This window comes from Pteropus medius, unplaced genomic scaffold (genome assembly GCF_902729225.1).
Source record: "Pteropus medius unplaced genomic scaffold, Ma_sr-lr_union100, whole genome shotgun sequence".
Classification (NCBI taxonomy): Eukaryota; Metazoa; Chordata; class Mammalia; order Chiroptera; family Pteropodidae; genus Pteropus; species Pteropus medius.
This window is the reverse complement of record NW_024352148.1, coordinates 1,651,330-1,658,925: the sequence shown is the minus strand read 5'-3', so window position 1 is coordinate 1,658,925 and position 7,596 is coordinate 1,651,330. Positions and strand designations below refer to the sequence as shown.

At 39.2% G+C, this 7,596-nt stretch overlaps 1 pseudogene; it reads right to left on the bottom strand.

Moving 5' to 3' along the window:
- Nucleotides 1-7,276: 7,276 nt before the first annotated feature.
- On the bottom strand, nt 7,277-7,395 carry LOC120589357 (uncharacterized; annotated as a pseudogene).
- Nucleotides 7,396-7,596: the final 201 nt, after the last annotated feature.

The window sequence follows — 7,596 nt, the reverse complement described above, 5'->3', positions numbered from 1 at the left end:
AGGGAACCAATAAATATAATGAATTAAAAACTATATATTAGAGGGCAATAAAAACTGTAAAAAAATTTCGGAATACGAGGAATAACGGTGTCCACAGGTGAAAGGCAGGGAAGCCAGATGCTATTTTAAGTTCTTTAAAAACCTTTTTGTTGAGGTAAATTTTATAACTAAAAGTCAATCGTGTGTAAGAGTGCAATTCAGTAACTTCTAGAAAATTAGTTTTCAGGACCCCTGCCTGATCACAAAAATGTTCAATTTTTGGGAACCTCTGTAAGAATGTTGGGCCTGGTAAGCTGCCTGCCTCCCTGCTGTCCTGTCTCATTGGACCCTCCTCACAGGCCGAACAGTCACACCCCTGCTCCTGTCGGGCTGGCCTTGGAGCGGCCCACGTCCCAGCAGGAGGCTGTCACAGACGGGGGCTGGCCACGCTCAATGGTAGGTAATACACAGCTACTCTAAAGTATAGTATGGGAGAGGTCCGTGAGCAGGGAGGCACGGTGGTATGTTCTTAGAGGACATAAGTAAGTGACAGGTGGATCTGGAGAGGACAGGCAGACAGGCAGGAATGGAGCCAGCTTGCCACAGATGATGGGCGGACTGGAGAGGACAGATGAGACAAGTGGACTGGAGCAGGACCAGGAATATGCGTGGATCCGGAGCGACAGGGACAGGTGGGATCGGGAGCGGGGACAGATGACAGGTGAGACCGACAGGTGAGCGGGACTGGTGGCAGGTGGGATCGGGAGTGGGGACAGGCGCCCGCACCGCTGTGAGTACAGGAGACGGGAGCTCACGCAGGGTCCCTCCCAACCTCCGATCTCCTGGGACAGGCAGGAAGCAAGGTCCTGAGCTTTGATGCGGAGGGGACCTGGACGTCACTGGGCGTGCGAGATGGACACGTGGAGAAACAGCCGCCTCGCACCAAAGGCCCACGCGGAGTTTACGGCCCTCGATGGAAAGCAGGGCTCTCTGGCTTGACGGTTTGTCCGCTGGGGATCCCTTTGCCAGTTTGGGGATCGGTGACCTAAATCATCGACTATTCGCACACATGCCGAGAGGCCGCCACGGTACCCGACACGGGCTGATATTTTAGTGTATATTAAAGTCCTTCTGCCTTAAGAAGGGAAACTCAAAACTAAACACATGATGGCGAACAGCGAGGTTCCAGAAACGATTGCAGGGCTGTCCCGCTGTAGGTCAGCCTTATGCAGGCATTTTAATTGTTGCCTACGAAACGTTGAGAGTGTGCTTTGTAAAGTTAAATGATTTATCTATGACCAATGAATGTTCCGCTAGCTCCGTTAAGTCATTTCAGAGCTAACGAAATTATCTTTTCTGATTGATGATTTTATATATCACTTTAAAATATGTTCGTGTTCACAAAATAAAAAGGTTTCTTTCCTATGTTGCATGGCTTGAGCTCTCGAAAATTTTTCACTTTTTCCTCCTTTTCTGCCACATCCACGTACCCCACATGTCCTCAACAAAAGTTTCGTCAGTGAAATAGCATCAATTACAATGCCAAAAATTAGCTTCCTTTTGTGAGGCTGAAGTCTTCAGCTCCTGATTTTGACAGCGATGACTCTAAGAACGACGCTGCCTTCCCTCACGCGCTCACCGAGCTCTGTGTCGACCATTTCTTGTTTTTAGTTTATGTCGATTTAACCAAAATCAGCTGTCCAATCAGCAGGAGCAGTTCCCTCCATCGATATTTGATGTGTGCTTAGTAATCTGGTGCCAATCAGTTAAATAAGGACTTAAAAAAATCTAATACATTTCTAATAACTCGACTGTCACATACCGGTACTAATTATATTATCAAACTACACATATATTCAGTTTGCAAAGTATTTTTCCTTTAGTAAATGCAGCTGACAATTCGATGCATGATGATTCTATTTAAATATGTACTATTTCATTACTTGATCTTAATTTTGAATGTCATGTCTTTGAAATATTTAAAGAGGCAAATATAAAATCTAGGTTATTTGAGTCAATGGTAAACAAACGTGCTGTTTTAAAATATACAGAATATTCTAAATAACGCTTTATTAAATCTAGAATATGTAATGGCTCTCTATCATATGGATATTATTTATACATTTAAAATAATGATCTTATTTTACAAGTAGCAGATCTAAATTTTAATCATGTGCCAAAGCAACCCACAAACCAGTGAACTGGATTTCCTATTATTTCCTTTGAATTCTTTAGTGAAAGTTTCATTTTTACTGAGCATAATCGTGCATAGATTATATATTACATATATACACTATATATATTCGCTCGCCCACACATACACACATTCAGGCCTCATTCTACTGTGCTTTGCTTCACTGCCCCTCACGGATCTTATGTTATTTACAAACCGAAGTTTTGCTGCAACCCTGTGTCGAGTGTCTCTAGTGCCATTTTTCCAACAGCATTTGCTCACTTTTTCATCACCATGCGACGGTGACCTGTGATGGCGATCTGTGATGTCACTACACTAACTGTTTGGGGTGCCACAGACCACGCCACATCGGATGGCAAACGTAACCAACAGATGCTGCCTGTGTTCTGACCGCTCTGCTGACCAGCTGTCCCCGGTCCCTCCCTCCCCTCGGGCCTCTACAGTCCCTGAGACACGGCAATATCAAAACTGGGCCAGTGAACAACCTGACAATGGCCTCTAAGTGTTCAAGTTACAGGAAGGGTCTTACGTCTTTCGCTTTAAATCAAAGCTAGAAACGATCAAGTTCAGTGAGGAAAGCATGTCGGGCAGGCCCAACGTTAGGCCTCTTGCACCAAATCACCAAGTCGTGATCCAGGGGGAAAGGTCTTAAAGGAAATTAAAAGGGCCACTCCCGGGAACACATGAATGACAAGCAACAGTCTTACTGCTGATATGGAGAAAGTTTAGTGGTCTGGATAGAAGATCCAACCCAACCAGCCATGATGTGCCCTTAAGCCAAGGCCTGGTGCGGACCAAGGCCCTAATCTCTCCAACTCTGGGAAGGCTGAGAAGTGAGGGAGCTCAGGAGAACCCAGAAGCTGGCAGAGGCCAGCCCCGAGGTTTAAGGAAACAGCCTTCTCCATCACATCGAAGCGTGAGGTGAAGCACCACGTGCTGGCCTCCCGAAGGCCTCGCCAAGATAATGAATGAAGGTGGCTGCACCGGACCACAGCTTCTCACTGCAGATGCAGCAGACATGCCAGCAGGAAGCTGCCTTCCAGACCTTCATAGCTAGAGAGAAGTCCATGCCTGGCTTCAAAGCTTTAAGGGACAGGCTGACTCTCCTGCGAGGGGCTAACGCGGCTGGTGACTTTGAGTTGAAGCCAATGCTCACTCACCATTCTGACCATCCTAGGGTCCTTCAGATTAATGCTGGCTCTGCTCTGCCTGTGTGTTAGAAATGGGACAACAAGGCCTGGATGACGGGACGTCTGCTCACAACGTGTCTTACTGAATATTTTAAGCCCCCTGTTGAGAACTGCAGCTCAGAATGTGCCTTTCCAATATGACCGCTCATTGACGATGCGCCTGGACACCCACGAGCTCGGGTGGAGATGGACGAGGGGATTCGTGTCGTTCTGTGCCCGCTAACAGGACATTTGCTGTGCAGCCCAGGAGTCAAAGGGCAATGGTGACTTTCAAGTCTTATTCAGAAATACATTTTGTCAAGCTTTAGCTGCCATAGGTAGTGATTCCTCTGATAACAACAGTAGTTCACTGATGGTTGAAATATTTGCATCAAGCTGTCATAAATTGATTTTCATTTACCGTCTTTTTAAAAACTTAATTTACATTTAATGCCCATGCCAGCTTATCTTTATGATTCCTAAAATCCCATAACTATCTGAAATATAATTTCGTTATTCTTCAGGAATCGTTTGCATTCCATTTTATATTTTTAGTAAGAATCACATTAAGTAGTGGATTTACAAAATAAGAGTGAGCTCTGTGTCAGCTACTTGCCACACCATGACTGCGTTGAAGTCCGATTCACAGAGTTCAAGAGGAAATGAGACGGTACCAAACAGAGCTACTGTGCATTTGCATACTGTCATTTCAACAACCAATGGCACTGGGGGATGCTGTTTTACTCTCGGGAAACATAAGAATGCCCAGTGACTCTGTAATGCAACGTCTGTCTGAAGCAGGTAGTCATCATCCCTTGCATTCAGGAGCCAAATCGGGCTTTTATTTGGAAGACCTGACAAAGATGGATTTAGCACGAATAGAGCCCATTATTCGCATGTAAGCTTCTGACATTCATTATTCAATATTTAAAGAGGTTACAGAACTGGGAAGAGCCAAAAATATAAAGCTTTACTTAAAAAAACTATTAACCTTAACGCAGATTTTAGAATTTTGTGTTGTGACAATGTTTCCCAGCTGACAACCTACTCAGCCCCAGGAGGCTTGATTAGATCGTTAATTAATGCAGCCTTGAAGTGTGATGACCTCTCATTAAAGTGAATCTTCCTTCTTCTGGCAGCAAAATAATAAACTTAATTCAAACGAGTTTCACAGCTATGCAAAACCAAACTGATTAGAAGCTGGTAATGAAGTATGTCAATAGGAATTCAACAAACTCTAGGAAAAAATAAAGTTTCTATTTATTAAGATTGTGAGGATTAAACATTTTATTACTATAAACGAAACAGTATAAACATGCATATTTAGTGAACATGAATAAGTGGAATGTACCTTTGCAAAAATATATCACGAAATCATAAGAATCCTAATTATTTTCTGAGTGGTTTTCCTCAAATTCAACTTAGTTTGCTGTTGCCTGAAACACTTAATCTTAAATGCCGTAGTTGAATATCCTGCAAAACCATTATAATTTACATTTGAAACTAAACTATGTATAAACATGCTATGTACCTTTTTACCATAGGTTTTAAAAATAAATGTGTAAGATAAATAAAATGTTCTCTTCTTCTCGGGATGAATTACTCAGATTGCTAATAATATAAGGGCTCCTAATAAACCAAGGACTAAAATCATATCAACGGGAAACAAACAAGAAGCTTTGCCAGCCTCCAAACATTAAGTAAAATGTTTCATCTTATGGCTTCCGAACTTAAAATGTTAATTAATACTTTATTATAAATACCTCTTATTTATACTCAACCCTTAAGAATTTTCTGGAAGTGGTTTATTATTCTCAATATTTTTGATATTTTAATCTGCTTTACTCGATGTCTGATTGTAAAAATCACATGTGAACATTTAAGCAAAATATATAACAAAGAAATCTATTTAAAAAGTTAGTCTCTTCATGCCACAACCCATACACACTCTGTCTTTTTATTTAATATGTCCACGTGCTCAGGTTTAGAGGACTAATTGTTTTAGTAAAATTCGCATGAGGGAATGCATATAATCTCATGTACGCTTGGTGAGTTTTGAGTGAACACATCCAAACCTCTTCTCTAAGTTACAGAGTGTTTCTTTCATCCAGAAACTACTTCCGCTTTTCCTTTTCGGCCAACCCCACAGTGCCATCTGCAGACATCCACTTTTCAATTTTTTCTTTTAACCACAGATTGTTTTGTTGCTTCTAGAACTTCGCAGAAATGAAAACATACCACTTTATGTGGGCAATTCATCCATGTAATTGTGCAAGTCAGAATGTTCAAAAATTTCTGACTGATGTCTCATTGTGTATGTATATCTATCACGACTTGTTTATATATTCTCAAGTTGATAAACATTTTGATTTTTTCCTGTTTGAGTTATGATGAATAACGCTGCAACAGACATTCTTATGTAAATCTTGTAGTTAATATACATTTTACTTCCCTTAGTTAAATATCTAGGAGCATAATTTCTGAGTTGTTGGGTAGGTAAAAATATTTTTCTAGAGTGGCTGCACTATTTCACACTTTCACAAACAATCCACTATTGCCATTTCTTCTGGGCCTCAGTGACACAGCTGAGGATCCTCAGGGTCTTCAGGGTAGCCTTACGCATTCGTCATCAGTCACCGCAGGTTCAATGTACGATTCTCTGATGAATACCAATGCTAAACACTTTCTCATGAGCTTATGACCTACTTCTATAAATAAGATACATCTCATGTATACACATAAGGTTAACTTTTTGAGATGATATTTCCCTTAGCATAAGTATAGTTTACCTGATCTATTTTATAGAAGTATTGATCAGGCATATTTGGTATGTTATATTGTTTTGATTTATTAAGTAACAAGTTCCTTATCTTCAGATATTTATCTCTAGAAAATAAAGATACTAGATTGAAGATATAAAGAGATAGAATGCATTCTTAAAAACTGTTTTAAATGTATAAAAATTCTTATCTTCCTAGTTTATTTATAAAATAACATGACATTAATTTTGCCTTACTGTCAAATATGCAATATATACTTTGTAATAGAAACAGTATCTTAGATAAATGATAGTGAACTCTTTTCAATTATAATTTATGGTTATGACCTATATTTCAACAATAATTTAATATTTTAATTAAATTTGAAGTCATTTCCTTTTCTAAAAATACATCTTTCATCCCTTTTTTTATAGTTTATTGAAGTGATTTTCCATCTCAACCTGCAATATCTGGTTATAAATTTTAATACCATTTTTCAATGAAGTACCTCTATGTTATTTATTTTAATATACTCTTTGGACTACTTGAAAATTAAGAAATACTTTGACTTTTCAGGAAATAATTAATATAGAATTGAGATTAATGTATAAAATTAGCACATAAGTGTAAATGTTTTAAACAGTTCTGACACGCAAATAAATGTGTGTACATAACATATTTTAAAACTTTTATATGACTCTAAAATTTCACATCAGTTTCTGGAGTCATATAATGTTTGATTTCTCAAATGAACACATCAATCATGTTGTGCTTATTGATATACAACCAACTAATCTTTTTAAAAGTTTATGCAAAAATTAAATGTTTTCTATTGGGCACACCGGACTATACAAGTCCAAAGTGAGGTGTACGTTAAAGCATATTTGTTTCAAGTCTGTCACTGGACATAGAGAACGGGTGTTACTTTTCTGTAGCCGCCCAGTAAGTTAGAGACTTGAAGCTAAGCTTCCATCTCCTGACTGACATTGTGCGTATCGCTAAAAACGCTAGATTATATTTAATTTTTGATGTGTAACTAGGTTTATGGGAACTCTTCCTGATCCTATGATATCATAATGAATCAGAGTCAAAACTCATGTAAGAACTGGGGATGAAGAAAACCAAGTACACTGGCTTTTGATTTTTGTATAATTTTTTCTTTTTTTCTTTTTTATCGTCTATGGCACCTGGTCTTCCTAGGTGGTCTCCCATCCAAGTACTAACCAGGCCTGATCCTGCTTAGCTTCCGAGATCAGATGGGATCAAGCTTGTTCAGGGTGGCATGGCCATAGACCATACGCATGCTGTTTTAAAATACTCTAAAATATCATGTTTAAAGTGCACTTTAACTTTGAAAAATCGTATCATAAATCAAGATGAAGTGAAGGATTTAAAACTTAAGAGTCTTACCTAGCTTTTTTATAACTCGTGATATTTAAAACAGGCGTTTGTTTTTCTTTATTGCTTAAGAAGTTATTTTATTAATTTTTGAGCA